General features: G+C 37.6%; 1 non-coding gene across 1 annotated transcript; it reads left to right on the forward strand.

Moving 5' to 3' along the window:
• Positions 1 to 8521: 8521 nt before the first annotated feature.
• LOC114610826 lies at positions 8522 to 8584 on the forward strand. Its single transcript, XR_003709738.1, has one exon. It is a non-coding gene; the product is annotated as a U7 small nuclear RNA (small nuclear RNA).
• The last annotated feature ends 17613 nt before the right edge of the window (positions 8585 to 26197 follow it).

Raw genomic sequence — 26197 nt, forward strand, 5'->3', positions numbered from 1 at the left:
GTTTCTAGGAGATGCAAATTGGCTAAGATACTATTTTAAGCTCTCCACAAAAGAATTTAAATCTCTGTTCAATATTCTCAAGAGAGAGGTAAACCCTAACTTCCTCAACAGTTAATTGACAAAAGAGAGGTAATCTCACAAAAAGTAGAAAAAGCTATTTCTAATCGATATATCATATAGTCTGATTAATTGTCAGTGGAGCTATAAAAGTCCTTTGACAAAAGATTATTAATATAGATTTATATATCCTTAAATAAGGCCTTCATGACTCTCTGAGTGTGGAAGGAGCAACTGTTGGCGCTTCTGCCCTAATTTTACAAGAACTCTGAAAAATTGGCTTTAAAAACAAAAGAGGGGGAACGGTACCCCCTCAGAAGGAGTCCCCCTGAAATACTCTCCATCATGCCTTGTTCACTTTTCTCTCTCTAAAGCTGAAAGCTCATGGCAAATCTCTTGCTGACCATGTTGGTGACCTCGGGCACCACCAAGACCAACAAAACTTTGCCACAGATATGGGGAAGGACCCTCATACCCATAAAGGGAATGCCCCAGTCCCAGTTCCCTTATGGAGCCGAGGACTGATATGCCTGCCCAATACCACAGAAGGCACAGCTAACCGGCTACCACAAATATTAATGAAAAAAATAGATACCCTCACAAAGCCAGGCCCAATCATAAATACGATGAATAACAATTTACATCCAGGGAAGAGAAATCTCCCTGAGAATCCCCTTCTTTTTTCTTTCCAGGTAAAATTGAATCACCCGTGATGCCTGCTATTAGAAGTTCTAACCTAGATGGACCAGAAGCCAGGAGCCTCGCCCTTACCCTCACCCCCTACCTTTTCCCACCTGCACAAGGTCCCCTGAAGCTGGGCAACTGCAAGATCCTGCTTGGCAACTGCAGATAGACTCAAAGCAGTGTACCATATCATCTGAAGAATAGCAGGGAGACCATAACTCAAGCAGTGTACCATATCTTCTGAAGAATAGCAGGTTGCAGTCCTCCTCGCCCCCACGAATAACCAGGACCCGCCGGTCGGGTCAAGTGGCACCCAGTCGTGGGGCTCGAGGCACGGACCCATCCGGACGGACCCTCATTGAGAGGATGTGCGCACGACATCAAGATTGAGCAAGACAGAGATCATCGCCCGTGACCTGTCGTCCACGGAACCAGGTTGATGCTGCCATCAAGAAGGCAGTTGAAGTTCATTACCATCAGCTGAAAATTGCAGAGGATCCAGAAGTGACTCCGCAGGAGACTGACACAGCTGTCAGCTCCCCTGCTTCCCCCTACGGTCGACCCCTAGACTTTCACGCCCTCCAGAAGGGTTCCTGGTATGCCTGGCTTTGCCCTCATTTCTCTCGCTAGAGAGCTTGGCCTCTTGATCACCACAACAAAAATTGGCTTTTTCCTAAACCAAGGGCACCCTTGATATGGCCGCTAACATTGGGGAGCCTTCCTTTATGACAATATTACACCCCAAACTGACAAATGGTTGGTAAATTGAACATTTACAAGAGACTAGGATGGCTGTGAGTTAGCCCAATGACGGGATTATTGTAGGTCCACTTCCCAGGGGCCCACCCAATGCAGCCGAAAAGGAGTGCGTGGTGCTGGGAGTGGGTGCAGCCTACATGGCCTAAGACAGGGCTCTCACCCTCCTTTCACCCACATCAGAGTCCCTTGACGTTGCCCATCGTCGACAGCCTAAAGCCTTCGACCATCGATGTGACTCGTCTCACATCAGTGTTTTGGGGTTGTGAACTTGTCTAAGACCCCCCATAATTAGACATCCAAATTCAAAACTCACATAGTTGGGATTGAACATAAGACGCCTTCTCTAACTAAACAGAGAAGGGGGAGATGCCAGAAGCCAGGACCCTCGCCCTTACTCTTACCCCCTACCTTTCCCCACCTGCACAATGTCCTCTGAAGCTTGGCAACTGCAAGATCCTGCTTAGCAACTGCAGATAGACTCAAAGCAGTGTACCATATCTTCTGAAGAACTGCAGGTAGATCATAATTCAAGGCAGTGTACCATATAGACCATGACATGTTTCAAGGCACAGGCCAAGAAGATTTTGTACTTTTCCACCACCTGGACCCTCTTACCCCCTCCCCTTGTAAAACATGCTATAAAAAAAAAGCATTTCATGTTCAAAAAATAAATAAAATCATTCTTTTGATTTAAAAAAAATGTAAAAACCTAGCAGCCCAAATCCCACAGAATGTAGCAATATTGCCATGTAATTAAATACTATTGAACTTAGAGCCCTTCACTTTCCTTGATAATTTGCAGCATGTTTATATTTTTCAATTACATGTGGCTTATGCTGCATGATTTTTAGCAAGAATAAAAGCAGAATCACGACTAATCATATACTATTGGATATTTCTCTTATTTTGCTTGCAAGTGCTATTCCTACAGATATTTATATTTTTAAATTCTTATTTGACATTCTAGTCCACGAACAAACATTTTCGAAACATGTTTCTGTTGAAATCCTCAGATTAAAAAAAATGCTTCTCTGGTGACATCCTCTTAATGACTCTCCAGATGCAACACTAGTCTCTCTGCATGGACCAAAATGTGCTCCCTATGCACACCTGCATATCGCAAGTAAAAAAGTTCTGTTAATTATAGGTTGGTTCTCTAGGTAAGCATTTTTCCTCACTGCAAGCGTTTAAATCTATTTGCTCCAAAGGAAACAGGCTATCTTAAGGAGAAAATACATGCAGGTGACAAGGACCCTGACTGTATTAAATGATAGCTATTATAGATCTAAATGTAGTTTTATGATACTCTATGCCCATCACTTTTCAGAAACTTCTTTTGGTCTCTTTGTGTTTCATGGTGCTTAAACTTTATGGGCTATAAGGTAATAACTACTTTTCATTGCCCATGAGTACATAAGTGAGAACCTTGCAACAAAATACAGATTAACAAGGGAAAATGCACAAGTAAATTTAAAATATGTGACATACAACATAGTAGCCTTTAGAAATGATGATTCAGAGAAATAGAGAAAAACTAATTTCATCCTTAGGTTTGGTGATCAGTGCTCAATCATGGGAAAGCCTTGAGAAGTAAGTATGAAGAGCTCAGGAGAAACTTAGTCTAGATCAGTTTTTTTTCAGATTATTTTATTTGTCATAAATTTTAAAAGATAAGATGTTCCTTTCTCTGGGAATAGAAAAGACACTTTCTGAATGAGGACCTCATGGCCTTTCCTCAAGAGAATAGAATATATGGCCTCCTTATAATTTTATGATCTGCTTCAAGGAGGAAGGGAAGGGGGGCCTTCCTGCTTCTGATATTTTCTTGATACTCTATGATAACGTGCCCTGAAATGTATCACATCTGGCCCATTTCACTATTTTAAGATCTTGTGTGTGGCACAGTTTTTCTATTGCCTTATGTTAATTTCTTTAAGTTAAAACACACTTCCAGATACCCACTCACAGCACAGTATCTGGACAACAAAGAATGTCAATTGTGACTTAATTTCAGTATCAGCATTTTTCCTCTCCCATTCTGCTGTCCCAACTCTATTTTTATCGGTGATTTGTCTGTTGGCTTTATAACTCTGTGGGTAGTTGAGAGATATAAACTGCATTTTATAAGTTCAATTCTTTGTAACTAAAATGGTAGCTATAAACCATGAACAAGAAAGTGAATGCTTGATACATTTACAAGGGTGAATTATTAATTTTTTTTTACTCATCAAATTCCAAAACACACATATTTTTAATAATTATACATCTCTGAAATGAGACCACTACTTACTTAACATTAGTAGTGTCTCAGTAATTGGAAGTTTTTATTTCCCTTAATTTTATCTAAAATGATAGTTCTTAAACAACAGTGAAAACTTGAAGTTTGAATTATATGTTGCCCACTTAATATTTCATAACAATGCGAAAATATGTAATTATTAGTCATGAAGTAGTATTGGTCAAACTGTATCTACCTCAATTATATTTCCAAGCCAGATGTGTTGACTATTTTGTTCAGTGTGTATCTCTCAATAGTACCAACTTTCACAACCAAACTTTAATCAATGTTATACAAATAGCTTGATTATCTGCAAATATAACCAGAGAATCTTACATCTTGAGACAGGAAATCAAGTCAAATATAACAAGAACTATTGTAAATTTTCTAGAGCAGTTATCAGGAAATATTTTTTCTCACATTTCTTTCAAAGCTGGAAATACTACTCTGTAGTAAAATAATTGAAATAGTTGTTATAATGTTTACCCATTTAAAGTCTCAATTACTAAATACCATGAATAATTGTTCTCAGTAATAGGAGGAATGATACTCAGATGGTGTTGAAAGAAACACATTTCACAGTACATTCTACATTAAGCTTCTTTAATTCTTACTGTGCATTTGTACATGTGTCTGCATGCTTGTGGAATCATAGCAGCCTGTAAAAGACTCAGAAAATATTATTGCATTTGAAATCACTTTGTGGACTTTTTTTTGAAGCAAAATACTGCTTTTGGCAGCAATGGAACATTTGGGATGATACTAAAATCCACATTGCTGGAACTTAGAAAGCAGGAAACACTAAGCTACTTGTTCTGAATTCTTACTGTCAGGGTCTGTTTTATCCCTTGGTCTGCAGATTTTCCTGAAGAGTAATAAATATGCCAGGTGATCAACTACAGACATGACTCTGAGATAAAGACCTGCTGACATGGCACAGGGCTTCACACTCTGATTTCAACAGTGTTTCTTATCAGCCTTTTGCACACATCAGTCCTTCGAGAGATTTTTCAGAATACAAAACACATCTAGGCATTTTAGAATAATTTACACCTCAACTACAGAGCTCCTACTCCATTGTCTTCTTATCTGCCACATGTATATTTACAATATAGATAGTTTGGTGACAAAATCCAGCTAGATTCTTCTTCATTGCTCAAGAAGTTTGAGGACTTGCCCTCACTTTGAGTTCATGCTGAAAGGTAAATCTCTCCAATGAGCTTATGTTGACATTATGTGAAATCTATAGATTCATGGATTCAGCTATTTCTCAAATCACTTAAACACTGCATCCATCATAGCCAAAGTCAGGCAAGCTCTGTGGCACTCTGAGCCACTCATATTCTTACTGTCCTTCATTATGCTGCAACACCATAATGCTCATCAGTCAGAGTTCTGCTACAGGGTTTGGACTTCTACGCTCTTCTTTAGCACCACCTGTGAAGGTCTCCATGGTTCACAACCACTTCACCTGTATCAGTAAGCCTTACTGTCTGTACTATACTGAAGTTAAACCACCACTCTCTCATTTTATCTCACTCTCCCTTTAATACCAACTAATGTAACAGTTACATGAATAATAGTTTATTCATGTCTAGTTCCAGTAGAGGAAGAAGGGCTCTGGTTTATTCACTAAACTACCCACTGAATTTGAGTTATCTATCACATATCATAAGCACTAAAATATAAAGTTTCTGAGAGAAAAATAAATAAATCAAGATTTGTAATTACCATAATGTTCAAGCCCTTAATTTTGGTTATGGACAAACTCATTGAAATGGTAATTAGATATCGTCTGTCTAACTCAGAAAACTATTTATGACTAGGATTTGTTAATTTTATTCATTGGAATTTACTGCAACATTGAGTGTTCACTTAAGAAGTTTGTAAAATTTTCAGTTAAAACTCAAGCTTCTTATTTCATAAATTTCTCACATGATCAAAGCCATAAACTCATTTTTAGGTATAATTGAATTATTCATCCATATATTAATGCTTTTATGCAGGATTATGAAATATTTCCTCTATAACCAATATCCTCAACACTCTTATGGTGCCAAAAAGTTGGTTTGGCTTATCATTAAAAGCTCTTTAAAGAAACAGCTATCAGTCACAAGCTTTCTGGTTTTTGCAAAGTTTTAGATTATCATTATGCAAATAAAACAAAATAACATTTTTTCATCTCTATTTTCTCTTTTCTCCTAATTCTACCCATATATGGCATACAAGTGATCCATTTTTAGGTCTTCTCCTGAGGGGAAGAACAGTGGTAAATTCAATTTGATCAGGATGATATGATTCTCCAGATGTACAGGTACTGTTGAACATATTTTTGAGATAGGGAAGAAAGAGGATAGAGAGGAAAGATGGTTACTTTATGGGACTGGGGGTGTCAAGTTCCCTGTGGCAAGATTGATCTTCAAATTCAGGATATCAAATTTCTCCTCATATTTTGCACACAACTACTTAGCAAAGAAAAAACAATAGCAACCAACTGACAATCATTAACCCACCATGCCTCTGGGGGCCCTAGCATTTATATACCCTCTGAAAAATTCCCAGAATTCCAAATGATTCCAAATGTCACACAGTCTCAGAAACTATTTGCCTGTGACAAAATCATGCCCCTGATAGAACACACGACAAGTCATAGTATGCTGCTGTGGACAATCTGGAGCAGCCCCATATTTCACACCTGGAGTTAAAACAAACAAAATCCCATAATACTTTTGCTTTTTTCAAAGAAACTATTTTTTTCACTAAAAATCCCTGCTATGACATTACTAAATTTAAATAACTGTGACATCTTTGAAAAGAAGAGTGTATTACTACTAAATTCATCTAATAGACAACACTTAAGGAAATTCTGGAAAAAAAGAAACAAAATGGCAATAATTGCATGCATGAAAGCACTCAGGAATATGGTATTTACTGCTGAGCATGCAGTCAAATCCAGGACACCCTATTATTCATTTAACTATGTTCTGCATTTCAATCCCTTTGTGTGGTACACGATAGTTGTGAAGATATATGATAACCCAATATGATGGTAAAATGTCAAAAAATAAAAAGTATCATGTAGCTATAATAATTTATTAAAATACATAATATATGATTATGATACAATAATATGCAGAATGATGAGGAGTCTAAAAGATTTGAGCTTTTATATACAAATATATTAGGTTGTTCTAATTGAAGTCTCAAAGTTTTGAAACCTTTCCAGTGAAAATTGTGTTTGCTATAGATCAAACAGCACTACAGGAAATAAAGTAATTATGAAGACTAATAAAGGAAGAATAAAAGATATGTAAAACCATCAGAATGGAATTGACTAATAAGTCTTTATCAATTATTCTATTAAGAGAAAACTGGACAGTGCCTGTGGTACATTTTACTCTGTTGGCTGTAGGCAGAGAAATGGAGGGACCTGCTGTCCCTTGATGGCTTTTGTGGTGCAGTGGCTTTTGTGGTAGGTGGCTCAGTGTCTACAAATGATACCTTAATTGTCTGCCTCAAAATCCTGAGGGCGGGAGAAACAGTTAAAAAGAAAGTTAACAGAAGCAAGGAAATAAGTTGATCAGAACATACACAAGTTAATTTAAAAAGTGACAAGTTATTTTTAAATCAATAGAATGCTTTTTGAAAACCACCACTTTTCCAGTATAAAATTAAAAAGATTGACATAGTATAAATATTTTTAATTGTAAATGACATTGTAGACATTATAGCAAATATTTTGAGGTAATGGTGTTCTCAAATGACTATACAATATTATGTGCTGACATCTTTGGCAAGCCCCAACTATACTGTAAAATAAATTTGAGACCACCTTGCACTGAGACTCTGTCACACAAAATTAAATTAAATTAAATTAAAAATTTTTTAAAAAGACAAAACAACAACAAAACCAGAAGAGAACACAATGAACAAAATGCTACATGGTTTTTCTGAAAAAACAAAGTTCTATTTATCCCTAAAAGAGATCTCACCCAACAAACCGAAGAGATGGTGCTATGCAACTTCAACTGTTGTCCTGCATGGCCATGTAGAAGGGACAGAGCGACAGAGTTTCTGCACTTGGAGCAGAGCTGGCAGGACATGGGCCTCCAGGAGTGCTGATGGTTGCTAGGTGGAAGGTTTATTTGTATAAAAATGTACATAATTTACTTTATGGACCTCTTTGGGAGATATTTTCTCTGCCAATGTTAATGACTACATAATAGAAAGATCACTAGTCTGGAGGCAAGACTGTGTCTGGTGTTCCTCAGCAAAAACAATAAATCCTGTGACCTTCAGGACAGCCTGAAAGGCTGTGAGAAATAACTCTGAAAACATGAGTTTCAGAATGTATAATTTCTCAACTATGCAAAATATAAGGATGGAATATCAGTTATATGAGGGGCTTCATGGACCTAAAAGAACAGAGGCAGCTGTACTATGAGCCAGGTTGTCAGAAAAGAAGGAAATAAAGAGATTTGAGGAGTTGTGATCACAGGGCAAGATCCCCTTCCACCAGCTAAGTTTACTGCTTGTGCTTATGAAGGCAGACAGATCTCTGAATTTATTTGCTATGTTTTAAAAAATGTACTTGCTGTCTGTAAGAATCAAGGGGCTAAGGTCATAGATGCTGATTCCTGGGATAATCGCAAGGGAAACTGGGGTATATGACTGAATTGATTTGTAAATAAAAGACAGGGCCTTGGTCTGCAACAGAGAGATACCCAGAGAGAACTGCTTAGAGAGTGACTACAGCTCCTTTCAAATTTTTCTAGCAGGATTTCTGACTTTGGAGGGAAAACCCAAGAATTTTGTATAGCAAGTCTTCTGACTTATGATGGATCTCACTAGTGTGTCTCGACCCCACCCGCCCTGTCCTGTGTGAGTCAGAACTGGATAAAAGAGTGAATATTTGGTAAATAAAAATGGGTCAAGCAAATTAAAAAGGTAGAGAGATGTATATTAAGGTCTTGAAACAAGTAAGAAAGCTGTCAAGATGCACACTGTCTTTTGAAAGATTTCTTTGAGTTTATATGAAAAGTAAGTCCATAATTCACTGAAAAGGTCATTGAGCCCTGGTAGAAGGCATAAGGTTGGTAAAGACCTTGGCAAGTGGGTACAGACCCATGAGGGTGAAGAAATATCTGAGCATGCTCACTTGATGCCCCAGTCTACCTCTGGCTCAGGATTAGTTTGGGGAAAATTACAGCTTTACTAAGGCCACCACCATGAGTCACCCCCTCCCCACATGCCAAAAGTGTTACAGGCAAATCTTGAACTTTAAGGAACCAATCTTAATATGGTCCTATGTCTCCTTATGTGATATCTTTGTTACACAGTATGGCCACATACAGGTTGACACCCCAGGATAGGCAGCAGGTAACAAAAGCTTGTCTCTCTCAGGAGGATAATTTTTGTTGTGGAAAAACAGAATATGAGGAATAAGTCAGAAGAAAAATATCACTCAAATGAAAAGAAACTAGTGAGACTGAGGTTGCATATCAGGCATTGACTGGAACAGGGACATTTTTGGACTAATAAAGTGGTGCTAGGTATATTGTTGAGACAATAAGCTTACAAAATGCTAATAAAACCTGCAAAGCCCTGCTTAGGCCTGCAAGGCACTCTGAAAATATGATAAATTTGTCCCTCTGTGTGCTAACTTTACTCCCTCACTGGCACAAGGGCTTGCAATGTTGGCAGCTTTCCAGTGGCTTTTCTCCATTTTAAAAAAGAGGACCTAAGGCCCCACCACTGGTGGTGTGCCATCAGGCACCTCTGCCTCTTTATTCTCATTCTACTTTGCAGGGTTTACAGAAAACAGCACCCCTCCTACTCCCACCGGCCAAGCTCTGGTGACACACAGCCAAGAGGATGCACATGCCAGGAAGAAGGACTTGCCCAGGACAGATATGCAGGCAGCTGAAGCAAGCAGCTGGTCAGTAATGGCGGCAAAACTCCACATCCCCATAGGCCAGACATAGATGATATCCATCCAAGAAGAAAGGTTTACCCTACATGCACTTAGATTGAAGAAACTCTTATGAATCCTAGCATGGATGGTGGAGGGACTTTGAAGTATGACCCCACTCTAAGAATCCATTTTCTGGGAGAAGAGTCAGGTTTCACCAAGGATGGCTTGAGGCTACCTATGCTATAATTGACAGCTTCATACCCATACACAAATGGGAAATGCTAAATGACCTTAGTGAGTCTAAAGCAAACAAACCATAATCTCCCAGCAGCCACTGGCTGTCTGTAGTACTTCGTTTACAGGTACACCCTCGTGAAATAATCCACCTTCCACTGGTTAGCACATCCACTTACACTGCCATTGTTTGCCCTCATTTACATAGACAGTTCTAGGAAAAAGTATATAACAGAAAACTTTCTGATATGCTAGTTCTTACAATTTTTCCTGTTAGACTTATGCAGTGTTCCATGAGCTGTAAGTGCTGCAAAGATGTGAAGAGAAGAAACAGAGGGTAGGATATAATGGAATTATATTTCAATTTTAAATAACATATTAAAATATATATTTATAATATGACTATTTTTAAAAGAACAGCATTTGAAGTTGGAAGGAAAAAGTGGCATGGGATTGAGGAGTGGTTGGAGAGGAAGAAGTGGGATAAGTTTGATCAAAATACATTATTTTTTTTATGGATATTACATACAGTATTTTGGAAGTTCATCTTCTTGTAGTGATGTAATAGCTTCAACAGAATCCCATGGCTGCTAACTTTTGTTGTAAATCACTGAAAAACTGATGTAAGAAATGGTAACAGTAAGACATCCTCATTATAATAAGCAAATCCGTCAAATACTTATTTGTAGGGCACATGTGTTTCTGTCTTAGTCACTTTTCTGCTACTGTGATAAAACACTATGACCAAGGCAACTTACAGAAGAAAGAGTTTATTGGGATTTATCACTTCAGAGGATCAGAGTCCACAATGGTGGAGGCAGCAAGGCAACTCGCAGGCAGCATGGTGGATGGGACAACAAGATGAAAGATCACATCTTAAATTCCAAGTACACCGCAGAAAGAGTGAACTGAAAATGGCAAATTTATAGGTTTTCCAATTCTACTTCCAGTGACATACTTCCTCTAACAAGGCCACGACACCCAAACCTCCTGAAAGAGTGCCACCACCATGTCTGTCTGAGATTCTGGCGAACATTTTCCCTTCAAACCTCCACAGTTTCCTTCACTGCTTTATAAAATCTTTAACAAGCTATGCAGCACACAATTTCAGCAGTACTTTAATTTGTGTATAAGTTAAAAGTGCTTACCTAAAGTAAGGGCATTAGGCTTGCTTTACCAGTCGCATTGGAATTCAGTTATAGCAAAAATTGTATAATAGAATTGTGATATAAAATTATTAAAGAATTTTATTACTTGATACAATGTGGAGAGGGAAGAATTCAAGGGGACCTTAGATTCCTCCTTTAAAGTCTATCAGTTGGTGATCATGCGTCTTCATTAAATACTGTTAGGGATTAGTTTCAGAATCTTTGCAGTTTTAGAGAAAGCTAGTAAAATGCCTCTCTCTGTTTTTAATTAAAATGAACATTTTTGTCATGTTGAGTCTATTTAGGCATAAAATTACAATCATTTTGACATTAAATTCTCATTACTGTATTTTCTCTGTGTATTTTTTACATATATTTATAAAGTGCTAGTTGAATAGAGTCTTTATAGTTTCCCTTGTGTCTGCTTTTACTTCTGGCTCCCCCATTCCTCCACTCTGGCATCAGCTCTCATCTCTGTTATGGAGTCTGAGATATATATACACGAGGAAGCAAAGGAAAAGAAACAAGCAGTTACCATTTTCCCACTGGTTGCTGTGAGAAATAAAATAAATAAATAACTAAACTGAGAACTAGGTTCTGAAATCATCTACGTCATTTTCAGGTTCTGACAGATCCGCTCATGTGTCTCAATCCTGCTAGGTCAACAAAGACAGGTCTCTAGAAGGTGTGACTGCTGAGGATTCATGTTTCTCTTGGTTCTGCCTCACTACTAGCTCTGTTCTGGCAGTGAGAATGTTGAAATCAGTTGCATACATGCACCCAATCTGCAGCTTTCAATGAGTACTTGAAATGAATATAATTGCCATGGATCCTGCGTCAGTGTCCCCGATGGACCTGTGAGCATGTCAGGCCACTCACCTAACAGTGTCCTGAGAACTCTCTTCTTTGTTTCCTATACAATGCCTCTGAACTTTTTTGTGCCCTGTCTTCTGAAAAAGCCGACATGCACACCTCCAGACAATGCAGCCTTAAAGGAGACATGCTGGCTTTGGCGTCTCTTTAAAGTGTAGCTTGTGAACCAAGTCAGTCCACAAAACCGTGGTAGTTCTCTCTAGATTGGTATTGCAAGGTCAATTCTGCACCGGAGACATGAGGAAAAGATAAGAATATTTGACTGCAAACTCCTGGTGATTTTCATTAAAAGATAAATGTACTTCAATCTATTTTAAGCCTGGGTTTTTATAACATAATAAGGGACAGTGTATAAAAGACTTCTTTTCATACACTGCATTTTTCTTACAGCTAGTTCCCAATTGTAGATGCATTTAGCAAGTCCACGGGTAGTTGGGAAGTATGCCGCATGTGGTAGCTTTCAGCTAGCTGAAACGCTGTTCAACTGGGTTAGAGAATTCGAGATCTGATTCTATTAGTGAGAACTCCTTTGATCCTTTCTGAGAACACAGCAAAGGTCAGCGGTCTGTCTATCTAGTCCCTTCATGTGAAACCACGGCATGATGAAAGGTTAGGATGTATAAACACAGAATGTCATCACCCATTTTAACTATATAGCTCAGAGCATCTGAGACATACATCTTCAATAGGGGATTTCAGTGAGGAAACTGTAGCTTCAACAAGTGATGCATCTGAAAGCTCATTACTGAATCGTGCCTTACGCATGATTATCTAGGGAAAACTCATGAACTCATGTCAAGTAATTAGGTAAGAAGGTTCAATCCCTCGAGAAGGGTGTGACTATCCCAGAATGGCTAACGGATAGCTAATATGTTTCCAGAGATGCCAGAACCTAACATTTGCTACTGACACTTAAAAATATTTAACTTATAGGTGATATAAATTGTGATTGAAATTAATATGTGATGGGACATTTAATTCCTCATGAGAAATATTTGTTGTAATAGTTATATTAAAACAGTGAAATATTAATAGCTTCAAAGAGAGGAATTAATATTTTTTCAAGTGAAGTGGACTTACCTACTTTGATATTTCTATCTCACATAACCTAATTTTCTTCCAGTTTTCATGGTTTTTCCTTTATATTTCTTATTCTGCCCTCACTAATTTGAACCATAAAAGATTTTTTTCAGGCACCTATTTATTCAGTCATTTCTTACTAAGTTTCAAATAATTAGTTAATCATAAGCTTATCCACTTTAATCCTGTGCAATATCACTGACTGGATTCCCAGAGAAACCTATTCCCAGAAACCTAACCCTATATCTGTTGTACAATTCAAAATGAAGACTGAAAATGTTCTCCCTTGGTCACAGCAACTCTGCTACTGCCAGATAACCCTTGCCTGGCTGGTCTAGACTACATGGAATTAGAACATAAAATCAAATTTAACATTTCTTTTTTAATATGCAAAAGTCTGTCTTTGGGGTCAGAAGACCATTTAGGTTAGAGAAATTTATTCAGCTTTTATTCAATTTTATTTTGAGCCTGGTGAGCAACATACACATTCAGAGTTCACTGGGCAAGGTATTCAACCTTGGTAATTGCTCTCTCTCTCTCTCATCCTTACTGCACAACCTCTCTGGCCCGTCTCTCTGATTGCTATAGATAAGTCTGCATCCTTCTTATACTCAAGGATGATATTTTAGCCAAAATGCTTCTTTACTTCAAAATCCATATGGACAACTTTGAATGTGGCAAATGTAACACACTTAATTCCAATACTTCCCCTGTTTCTTCTCTTGACCCTCACTTAACATTTCTATCTTTTAAAACAATTCTCTTCTTCTACTTAGTTACCCACACCAAGGTTTTGAGTTCAGTCCTTTGTAAACTATAAAATATCATTCATCATATCTCTAAATATCTTTCAGATATGAATATCATTTTAGCACAATATCCAAGATGATCTAATTTTCACCTCATATAAATGAAAAATGGTTGTGTACATCTCCCTTAAACCTGCTCTTCCATTGTGACAGAGGAAGAGTCAAAGACACACTGATTATTTGTAACCCTGTGTTTAATACCATGAACATTCTGATAATCTTTCTTCTTTTTTGTGACCTAGAGTATTTGACTCATTTCATTTTTTATCCTGCTTGCAAATTTAATCTTAAATTCCTAATATTTAGGAATTAATAATTTAGAAATTAATAATTAGGAATCAGGCACAGCCAAATCCCTCATCCCTACATTTCTCTCTAACTATGCCCCTTCTGAAACCCCTGTGTTGCCATGTTCTTACTCATGACTCAAAATTCACTAAAAACAACTCTGTCCTAGTAATGTTTTTCATTCTCTCCCAGAATATTCTACAAATGATTTTTAGCCAGATAATATATAGCTAATGAACATAAAATATTTTTGTGTAAAAATCATAGACATAATTCTCTAAACTATTTTTAATTATTAATAGGATAAGAGAACTTCCAACAACTGTAAGATGAATTTGGCCTATGTGTAGCTCTATAAGCATATGATTCTCTATGCATATAAGGCATGTTCCAGGAACACAAATGTTCCCTATCAAGTAGTCTACAATACTTCGAATAGAAGTAAATTAGGGACTCAGTAGAGGACATTTAACTCTCATAGTGAAGCTAGCTAAGGTAAGTGATCACACTAGTCTTCACTAAAAGATCTTCCATGGACCATAATACTGACTGTAGTGGGGATGGCATGAAGCCACAATCCCCAAGAGAGGAGATGCAATATAGGAACTTCACACTCCATGTTTGCATGTGATAATTGGGCTTTTTCTCTACATGACTATCATGATGACACAGGAGGAAATTTGCTGATGTGATAGGAATCACTGGAAAACAAAGTCCAGTCATTTTCTGCCTCTACCCTGACACCTCCAACCAGCAGCAGTATCTTCTGAACTTCTTCGCTTTCAAGAACAGCAACAAAATAAAGCACAAAAATAAATTAGATAAGTTAAGGCCATGTATAGATGACATAATCAACAAAGTCATGGCCTCAACAGGCAGATCACTAAACAGCTGCCTGGGAATGACTGACGAGCATAGTGGCTCTGAATTCTCTACCAACACTGACTACCCTGCCTGCTTTGTCTGCTTTCTCTTCTCTGATTGTTTCTGCTATTTTATGCATGGAAAATTCCTGAAGCATGGTGGATTCAGTCATTAGAGATGCTGGACCTCACTGGAAGGTGTGCAGTACCACAATCTGAGATATATCATGCACTCTAAAAATAGCTATTGAAAAATATTTGAGCCACACAATTACTGAAATGTGTCAATTTGTTTCTGGTAGTGTAGAAATTGGTATAATGTGTACAGTTAAGCATCCTATCTATTTTAAACTTTATATGATAAGGAGTACTAAAACTGACTGCATCTCTGAATATTTCTTTTTCTGTTGGGGTTGTTTATCTTAACCTCCATTATATTATGAACAACGAAAATTTTACTTCTACAAGATTGTACAATAATTGAAATTTATGAATTACTGTATCTGAAAAGCTTTATTAATACTGTTAAAATAAAAAATAGAACATATCCTTAGATTATTAACATGCAACAACATCCGGTACTTTGTGTGTTTTATGCTGTAAGTAACTCAAGTTAAGGCTGACATATCAGCACCATATTGCTGGATCCTAGACAACAACACAGAGTTGAGTGGATGAAGCAATGGTGTCTATATATAGGAACTTGTAATTCCAATGGGAAAGAATGAAGCACAGGAATACTGCTGTGACAGTAATAGTATGTTAAGAGGTAAGATTGAACATTGAGGGAGGTAGTAATATAGTTAAAGGTAAATTTTATGTTACATCCTGAGATTTTACCAGTTAAGAGCAAAGGGAGGGGGGATGAGATGAAGAACTCAGGGAGAGAGAACCTGGAAGGAGGGCAACATTTGGAATGTAAATGAATAAAATAATAAAAAAGAAAGAAACCTGAGGTATGTTCACTCTTATCTTACCCTTTCCTTCCCTCTCCTTTTAATTCCCCTCCCTTCTATTGTGGGACTCCATAAGGGTATCTTGGTTCATGGCTGGGCATGGGCCTGGAACCCTAAGACTCCAAGGGAGAAACGTCAGGTGTTTGGCCACGTCCTCAGAACCCAGAGTCCTGACATGCAGTCTTGTCTCCATAGACCTACATTGTTCAGTCAAGTAGGCCATTACAGCCCCTCCCAAAGTGCACAGGTAGAGGACGTGACTATAGGCCTCAGGCCCTAGGGATTTACATACTAATGAAGGCCAGAGGATGGAGCAAACTAAGCATTCCTCCCCAAACCCTCCCCCTTTCTCCCTCCCTATTTAATTCAGGACTGCCCTGAGTTTCACAGAGGTACATCCAAATCCATCCACCATCTGCCACAAAAATAAATCTTTCTGGAACCAAGGACTTCTTCGTGTCATTGGAGCCTGCCATTGCCAAAGTCTCCAGCTTCTGGAACCTTAGAATTTCTCCTGGATGTGGGACCCACCTCGTGGAAAGTCTCCGGAACTCCTCCACCACTACAACCGTTTTTCCCACATTCTATACTCCCTCCTCTCTTCCTTCCTTTAGTTTTGCATTACTCACTTGTAAAATGGGTATAACCAAGCATATAAACTTACCATTATGCTGCTACTTTAGGAATTAAAAATTGAGGACAAGTGATGATCACAGAAAAATGTAACGATAATTTCAATCATATCTTAGAATGTAGAAAAGAATAGACATTCACATAAATAAAGAGGTTACAAATGAGGAATCTAACTGTAATCATGATAGCTGAGTAGAAAAAAAAATACATGAAGAAAATAGAAAATTTTGTGTTAATGAAAGAAAAGGCCTGCCAGCCTTGGTCAAGTTGAAGCAATGGTGGGCTGCAATGACCATGGGTGAAACAAAAACAAATTCTATGTTTTTTTTGAAACTGTGCAGACTGTTTTAAATGACTCAGCATAAGTCCAAGGAATGAGTAACTCTGTGGTATAATATCTTGAATTGCTGTAACCATGTGACATTAATACAACACTATAAGAACCAGTGTAATCTATCCATATATTCATTCATCTCCAGTCAAGTGTCTTAGTCTATTCAAGAGTGGAAAAATTTAAAGCAAATTCCTGTAAGAAAATATATTATTCAGCCACAAATGATATAAAAGAAGTTAGAGGCTAAAATAGTACATCGCATAAATACATGGTAGTGAATTAGTATTTTTACATGAGGATATAGGGGCATTTGATGTTAAGAAAATAATGGGATTTGGGGGCTAATATCCACTTATCAGTGAGTGCATGCTATGTGTATTCTTTTGTGATTAATTGACCTCACTTAGGATGATTATTTTCCAGTTCCGTCTATTTGCCTAAGAATGTCATGAATTCATTGATTTTAAGAGCTGAAATGTGTAAATGTATCGCATTATCTGTGTCCATTCCTCTGTTGAAGGACATCTGGGTTCTTTCCAGCTCCTGGCTATTACAAATAAGGCTGCTATGAACATAGTGGAGCATGTGTCCTTGTTGAGCATCTTTTGTGTATATGCTCAGGAGTGGTATAACTGTGTCCTCAGGTAATGCTATGTCCAATTTTGTGAGGAACTGCCAGACTGATTTCCAGAATGGTTGTACCAGCTTACAATCCCACCAACAATAGAGGAGTATTCTACTTTCTCCACATCCTTGCTAGTATCTGCTATCACCTGAGTTTTTGATCTTAGCCATTCTGACTGGTGTGAGGTGGAATCTCAGGGTTGTTTTGATTTGCATTTTCCTGACGACTAAGGATGTTTCACATTTCTTTAGGTGCTTCATGGCCATTCAAGTTTCCTCAGTTGAGATTCTTTGTTTAGCTCTGTACCCCATTTTTAATAGGGTTATTTGGTTGTCTGGAGTCTAATTACTTGAGTTCTTTATATACATTGGATATTAGCCCTCTATCAGATGTAGGATTGGTAAAGATGTTTTCCCAATCTGTTGGTTGCCGTTTTGTCCTATTGACAGTGTCCTTTGTCTTACAAAAGCTTTGTAATTTTATGAGGTCCCATTTGTCAATTCTTGATCTTAGAGCATAAGTCGTTTGTGTTCTGTTCAGGAACATTTTCCCTGTTCCCATGTGTTTGAGGCTCTTCCCCAGGTTCTCTTCTATTAGTTTCAGTGTATCTGGTTTTATGTGGAGATCCTTGATCCTCTTGGACTTGAGCTTTGTACAAGGAGATCAAGAATGGATCAATTTGCATTCTTCTACATGCTGACCTCCACTTGAACCAGCTCCATTTGTTGAAAATGAATGAACTGAATGGTTTTTTTCCCACTGAATGGTTTTGTCTCCTTTGTCAAAGATAAAGTGATCATAGGTATGTGGGTTCATTTCTGGATCATCAATTCTATTCCATTGACCTTCCTGCCTGTTTCTGTACCAATACCATGCAGCTGTTATCACTATTGCTCTGAAGTACAGCTTGAGATTCCAGGTGGTGAGTCTCTGAGAAGTTCTTTTATTGTTGAGAATAGTTTTCACTTTCCTGGGGTTTTTGCTATACCAAATGAATTTGCAAATTGCTCTTTCTAACTCTATGAAGAATTGAGGTGGAATTTTGATGAGGATTGCATTGAATATGTAGATTGCTTTCTGCAAGACGGCCATTTTTACTATATTAATCCTGCCAATGCAGGAGCATGGGAGATCTTTCCATCTTCTGAGATTTTCTTTGATATTTTTCTTTAGGGACTTGAAGTTCTTGTCATAAAGATCTTTCACTTGCTTCGTTAGATTCACCCCAAGGTATTTTATATTATTTGTGACAGTAGTGACAATGAACTTCACAATAGTGAAGGGTGTCATTTCCCTAATTTCTTTCTCAGTCTGTTTATCCTTTGAGTAGAGGAAGGCTACTGATTTGTTTCAGTTGATTTTATATCCAGCCTCTTTGGTGTAGTTGTTTATCAGGTTTAATAGTTCTCTGGTGGAAGTTTTTGGGGTCACTTAACTATAATATCATATCATCTGCAAATAGTGACATTTTGACTTCTTCCTTTCCAATTTGTACCTCTTTGATCTCCTTCTGTTGTTTTGAGTACTATATTGAATAGGTAGAAAAAGAGTGTGCTGCCTTGGCAGCCAAAGTACATGACTTGAAGCTGAAAATCGTTCCCCAGAGTTATTAATTTAACAGGCTGGCAAATCAATGACAGGTTAGATTCTCCACAGAGCCTTACCAACCTAAGACAGAAGTGCATTGCTTTTGATAATGCATATTCCACAATGGGTAAGGAACACATTCTTGTCAGAACAACCTAAGACAGCCTCAGTCTTGGTTATGAAATAAAAAAGGGGGAGATGTGGAGAGCTTTTGGGACTGCTTGGCAGGAATCTGACATTGGCCAAGGACAAGGAAATGGGCTTCAGCCATGATTCTGACATTAGGCTAGAACAAAGAAGTAATTTCAGATAGAAATCTAAATCTTAGGCTAGAACAAAGAAGTAGGCTTCAGGCAAGAATCTGACTTTGGGCTAGGACAGGGAAGTATGCTCAGATATTTTAGTCATCCTGATAAGCCCTTAGAAATAGTGATCATGGGAGTGATTGTGGGACTTTATTGCTTTGCTTGTTCTTTGACTATTTGTATTTATTGTCTAGCTTGTTCCTTGATTATTTGCATCTATTGTATTGCTAGTTCCTCAACCTAGAACTGACCTTAATACTTGCGTGTAATTAAAATGTCATAAAAACAAAAAGGAGGAGAAGGGATGGGATAGAAAGTTTATGGGCAGGGGAGGAAATAGGGAAAGTGGATAACACTTCTGAAATGTAAATAAATAAAATATCCAATAAAAAATAAAAAGAAAAGAGAAAAGAAAGAAAAGAATGAGTGGGGAAGATAGATTTCCCTTTGGACTAGAGTACCACTGGTATACTACTATTTGCTAGTACTTACAAAGAAAGGCTAGATGGGTGAGCAGTATCTTTAACTTAACAGCAGAACCTCAAGCTGCACACATGTGAGAAGTTTGAAGATGAAAACACAAGGATGAGACTTAGCAGATGCCTATGTGCCTATGTGCATTCAGCAGAAAGCTACAATGAAGTAGAGGAGAATTGGGACACATGTAGAAAACTAAGGAAATGTAATTCCAGGGATATTGAAGGGACAGTGTTGGATGGTAAGGATTTTGGTGGAAACAGAGAAGAGAATGGATACAAGGTGGAAGAATTAGAAACCTGGTTCAAGCCTACAAACAATGGTGTTTTCTGTCAGTTTGTCTGGAATTTGTAAACTGCCTATAGATTAATTTAATATACCCTCTTGGTTATCATAAAAATCAATGTTTCTTCTAATAATGTTTCTTAAACCGGCAATATCTAAAACTGAAAAGGTTCTCCTTTGATGATAACCATTATGATATATAAAAATATGTGATGTCAATGCATAATATTTGTTGTAAATACTCTTCTGAATTAATAAGGATCTTCACCTCCATACACTTGCACACACATATATTTTATATGTTATAAAGCCAATAAGATGGCCAATGACATACCATATTAAGTACTTCTGTAAGTCTTGTGTATCATAAAACTTGTTATATGATGTGTGTATATAAGCTTTGCCCTTACAGGGAAATGTTGCATGAAGGTAAATAGGACCTTAATAGAGTAGAGAATGCCTTGACTATTAATTTAAATGAATACACACACACACACACACAAACACACACACACACAAACACACACATGTGCACATATGTGTATACATTATGTGTACATATATGATGTATATATGTAGTGTGTAAAATCAGGAATATTAAAAATGTTCAAGATATGGTATAGAAGTCATAGCACAGACTTGAGATAAAAGGTTTGCATTTCTCCACCCTTACCATTTCTTCTTCAAGGGAAACAAAATTAAAAAGAATAAGCTGTAAATTAAACCAAACCATTGAATAAGCTGATTCTCTTTAGCATATATTTTTTTAAATGATACAAAAGTAAATATTTTATACTAATTGGCATAATCTCCTCATTTTTATCTAATTATTGGACTATGTTTTCCATGATGAAACTTGTAGAAATTATTCTACTCTGGGAGATTTGAGATAGTTTAAAATAAGCTCAATATAAAAGGACATTTATATGAATTTGAGGATTGTTTTACAGTTCCAAGATTACTGCTTTCTATGTGTTTATAGCCAAATCCCCTCCCTATGTCACTCTGTATGTCACAGGAACACATGAATGATTTTACTTTTATTGCATAAATGACTAGATGTGAAAGCAAATTCAGACAAAAAGAATCCATTTATTACTTGAGTTTTGAGTTCAATGATCATGTTTCCTTTGTTACCAAACATTGATTGCATTGAATTCAATCAACAATACGTATTATGTTTGTTTAAAAACTAAGCATTTCAGTACTTCAGTTTTTAGATGCTCTTTCTCATATATACATCTTAGTTTTTTCTTTCTGTTTTTTTAAGAAAAACTGCTTATTTTATTTTTGGACATGGGGCTATTTTGTAACCTTGGCTGACCTGGAACTCTCTGTATAGTCCATACTGGCTTGGAATCCACAGGGATCTGCCTTCGTCTGCTGGGTTGGGATTTAGGCATGCCACACCACACTCAGCTCTTATTTACTTCATTACTGTAGAACTCAGTAATATGTTTTAGTTTCCATCTTAGTGTTCCTTTAGCTACATAGTTCCTTTAGAAACATCTTCTATAATCACTCCTTGCACACTACCATTGGACACAACTAGTAACAACACTTTGGAAGTCCCCATTTTGTGTTGGGTTCATTTTCTCAACTCTTCCCTGTCCTCAGAATGGCAAGCTGATGGTATCACATCGATATGCTACAAGAATGGAAGTAAATGACTCAATGTAGCTCATCAGGACAGCACTTAGAACTTCTCTGTCTGGGTTAGTTTAGATCAAGGGTGAGCCAATGATGGTTTTGTAGAACTTTCCAATTTTTCACCTGGGCATACTTTGTACTCTTCAATTTGTACGGAATGGAGTGTGTAGGAGAAATGACAAGAAATTTTATTTCACGCAAATTAGAACATACCTAGACATAACAACCTGAAGCAGATCTAACATGGCATAATCCTAGAAAGTTTTAGACAGCTTTGTAAATGATACAGTCATATGTGGTAGTAAATTGAGTGTGAGTGTTAGGATATGTCTTTTAGTTTGACTTCATGTAACCTTGAGTTCCTGGTGTGGACTTCAGAATTGCTCCAGATGGGAAGACCTGATGAGAATGCAGAAGAAAATGGGCCCTCACTTGCTAAGCTGTCACTCCTTGGTTAAAACTGACTTGCCAAATCACTTTGGGAGTCATTTAATTCCATCCTGATCAAATTTCACAGGTCTGTGATTCAAATTATTCCACGTTGTCAGCTGCAAGACTTCATCAGGAATGAATTTGTTCTGCCTGGGCTCCTTACTTAGCATTCGAGCAAGACCTCAGTGATTAGCCAAATCAAAACCTTTCAGTGCACCGGCCGCCATGTTCACACAGACTCTCTGAAGCTGACTTTTCTAACAAAACACTAAACTCTCTTTAATCAAGGGCTAAAACACATGGTTTTATTTCTTCCTTCAGTAAATAATTGAACTGTAGGCAGAACGAAGATTATGGAGGAGGATAGCCAGCACTTCTGTCTGCAAAAAGAGTGGCATCTCTCCAGTCTCAGTAATTCCCAGATCCTCTGAGTTCTCATAACCTAGCTCTGGCTGACTTCAGACAGAACTCTTTTTAAAGGAAAGTGTACAATCCAGATGACCCATAGACGGACAGTATTCCCAAGATGAGCCCACTATGTAAGTCTCCTGAGAAACAGGCAATTTCTCCAACAAGTAGCTGAATGCCACTTTAGGCTACATGTCCTGCAAGATGCTGTATATCCACTTTAGGGGCCTCGAGGAGCTTCAGCCTCCTTAGCTTTGTAATGCACTGGGCTCTTTTCCCTTAGGCCCCGAGGAATATTCCCAATAGCTATCTTGCTATTTCTCTATATATATTTTTTCTTCTTTCTTTTAAACTCATTGACTGGCATCTTTCCTAGCTTAAGCATGCATACAAGTTGAAAGTTCTGACTTCTTGTTTCATGGTTGGTTAGATATTTATTGTTGTCATTTGCTGGTCCACTAAGCTTTTTGATGAGTTTAGACAGTAAGCAAACACCTTCTGTTTTCAGTTGAGTAAGTTGGCTGGTGTGGAGCAGGGCAGAATGGAAGACTATTTAGATGTCTTGTGTATTTGTTCATGGTTTTGTGATGTTTACCTCTGCTTCAAAAATAGCAGTTAATTACAACATCTGGCAAGGCCTTCAGGATTGCCTCAGAATGTTTTGCTGCCTGTTCCCTTACACTTCCCTAAGAAAGCTGTAATGCATTAAAATTGCAGATGTATTTTGATGAAAATCCTGGGGCAGTCCTACTCAGAGCTGACAATTGTCTTACTAAACATTTGTATTCTAAGTTTGATTCTTTTCAGATATCTGCTTGCTAGATATTCATCACAGAAAACAGTGGTAACAATAGTTAAACATGCTTTTTCATAGCCACTCCCATTTAATTCTTATTTTAACATAAAGGCTAATTAAAACTATGTTTTATTGAGGAAGTGAAATACAAAAAAATAGAACACAGCTGCTACCAAGAGCACAGTGTCACTAGTAGAATTATATTTTCCTGTTATTTCCATTTGTTCTCATTTCATTTAAATTTTTTGTTCCATAAATGAATATAAACTCTAGCATCTCCCTAGGCTCATAAATTTATTTATAAAGAACACTTCTTCAGTTAGAATTATGTACAAGAGAGAGAGACAGAGACAGAGACACAGAGACAGAGAGAGACAGAGAGAAAGAGAGCGACAGAGAGAGAAAAATCAATAAATATTGCTTTTATTTCCATGTATATAGATCTTACTACTTGGAATTGGATACCCATCAGAGGTTCATTCTGGGAGAAGGCTGATTCTATCTTTATAAGTAGCCAGTGATTGGCTCTAGCTCTTCATCTAAGGGTTGGGGCTTGTGAAATTTCCTTTCACATTGGTATGTCAAGTGGTGTTATTGTGCAGGTCTTATTTGGGCAATACAGTATTCAGATTTCATTGGGACAGCACCCCTGTCATGGTAAGAATACACATCTAGCACGAAGTATCCTTATCCTTGGCCATAGATTATAGAACAAAATTTCCAAGGACAGGCATGGGACACCTCCTTTCAAGTTGTTAGGAATATGCAAAAGACCCCCCCTAAACAATTCAGTTTATTATTATTGCCCGCTGTTGTCTCCCTGAACTTGAAGGGAAGAGTTTATTGCTGGAGACACTATACACTTTGGACACAGAACTTCAGAGAACTCAAGCTCAAATAATCCTAGAAATCTCCTCCCTAGGGACTAGTTCTCAGCATTTCAAGACACCATGCAACTGTCAAGGGAGAAAATCAATCAATATTCTTACATAGCTGTGAAGCCTGACAACCATAGCAAAATATCTGGTGGTGAAATAGTGGCATTTGTCTTAGGAATAACTATTAGCTTTCTAATTGTAGATCAAAACTACCAAAGGCAAAAATGGAATTTATGCCTGGTTTGGTAACCTGGCCAACTGTCCGTAACTGGAGAGGTTATAGAGCCTAGAGAAAAACCTATTATTGTTATTTACCTAAACCAATTTAATTTACATATTCAACTATTTACCTAGCTATAAATGTAGCTCTCAGCCTGCATTAGAGAAGTTTTATTTTTCCTGAGACAGAGACTAATCCACTACTGATCAAAACGCAGAGTGCAAGTGTCTATGGGTGCTTAGTCTTAATTGATACATATACAATGCCACCTACACCTATAAACCCAAGAATCGGGGAACATCACAAAAGAGATGGAAAAAAAAAAGAATGTTTAAGTGATCAGGACACCTGGGATTTCCAGTTTACCCTATGAACCACATAGTATTTTCAGCCTTGAAATGATGAGAGTCAAGTAAAAGAAAGAAGTATTGGTATATCCCTCAATCTAAGTAAGCTTAATAATTCACAATTTGAGGTAATATTTGTTATAGAAATCATTACTTGGGAGCATAGAATCATATCAAAACTGAAGAGAAGGAATGATTCCTGTATCTGAGCCCCAGAACTTCATCTAAAGATAAAGGTGTCTGCCTTTATGCACTGAGCAAGATAACAAGATGTGGTGGGGAACAAAGTCAACTGAAGATCTTAATTTTTAGAGTTTGGAGGTTCCTAGTTAGTGAGGACTACATTAGAAGAGATACATAGAAAATATTCTCACACTAAAGTTGTCAATAGACTGTGACTCAAATTCACCTAAATTTAAAGTAACACAAGGACACTCTTGCATGTGTAGGATGAGTGTTACCTCAATAACACTGACAATTGGAAGTAAATTAAGTTAATTTAGAAATATTGAGCTTGTTGTGACAGATCAGGATAAGCAAATAGAAAAAGGACACTGCAAATTGGGAGAAATAGCTGAACTAAAGACCTTATTTCAAGCCACAAAGAAACAAAGAGGTGATAAAAGCCATGGAGTATAATGAAAGCAAAGACATTTGCTGTAAACAGCAGGGATTCTCCAGTCATATTTATATTTCCAAATTTAGGCCCACTACCTGCCACCTCAAGGCAGAACTGACTGGACAAATGTACAAGAATAGTTAAAGGCAAGATAGGAGTCAAATACATAGCACAAGCAGACTGCAGCATGATCATCCCAGAAAAATCTTGTAAAAGAAACACTGTCTCCTGGGAGCCTCTCTCATCTCAGGTCTCTGGGACTTCCTAAAGATTTCTCCTCAACCCCAACCCTGGCAGCTGCAGACTTCCCTTCATTCTTCTGGCCCTCTTCCCCCCTGTCTCTTCCCATACCTGTTCCTCCCATTTTCCTTCCCTCTCCCACCTACTTTACTCCTTCTCTCTGCCTCCTATGACTATTTTGTTCCCCTTACTTTGTAAGATGCAATATCGCTGCTTGGGCCTTCTGATTTTGTTTAAAGTATTTGGTCTGCGGGGTGTATCATTGGCATTTTGTGCTTTATGGATAATAGCCACTTATCAGTGAGTACATACCTTGCATGTCCTTTTGGGTCTGGGTTATCTCATTCAGGATGATATTTTCAATGCACGAAACCTTCGCTAAGATGTCTAACAGTGGGGTCATGAAACCTGAAGAAGC

Source organism: Grammomys surdaster, unplaced genomic scaffold (assembly GCF_004785775.1).
Source record: "Grammomys surdaster isolate TR1022 unplaced genomic scaffold, NIH_TR_1.0 126059, whole genome shotgun sequence".
NCBI classification, from domain to species: domain Eukaryota; kingdom Metazoa; phylum Chordata; class Mammalia; order Rodentia; family Muridae; genus Grammomys; species Grammomys surdaster.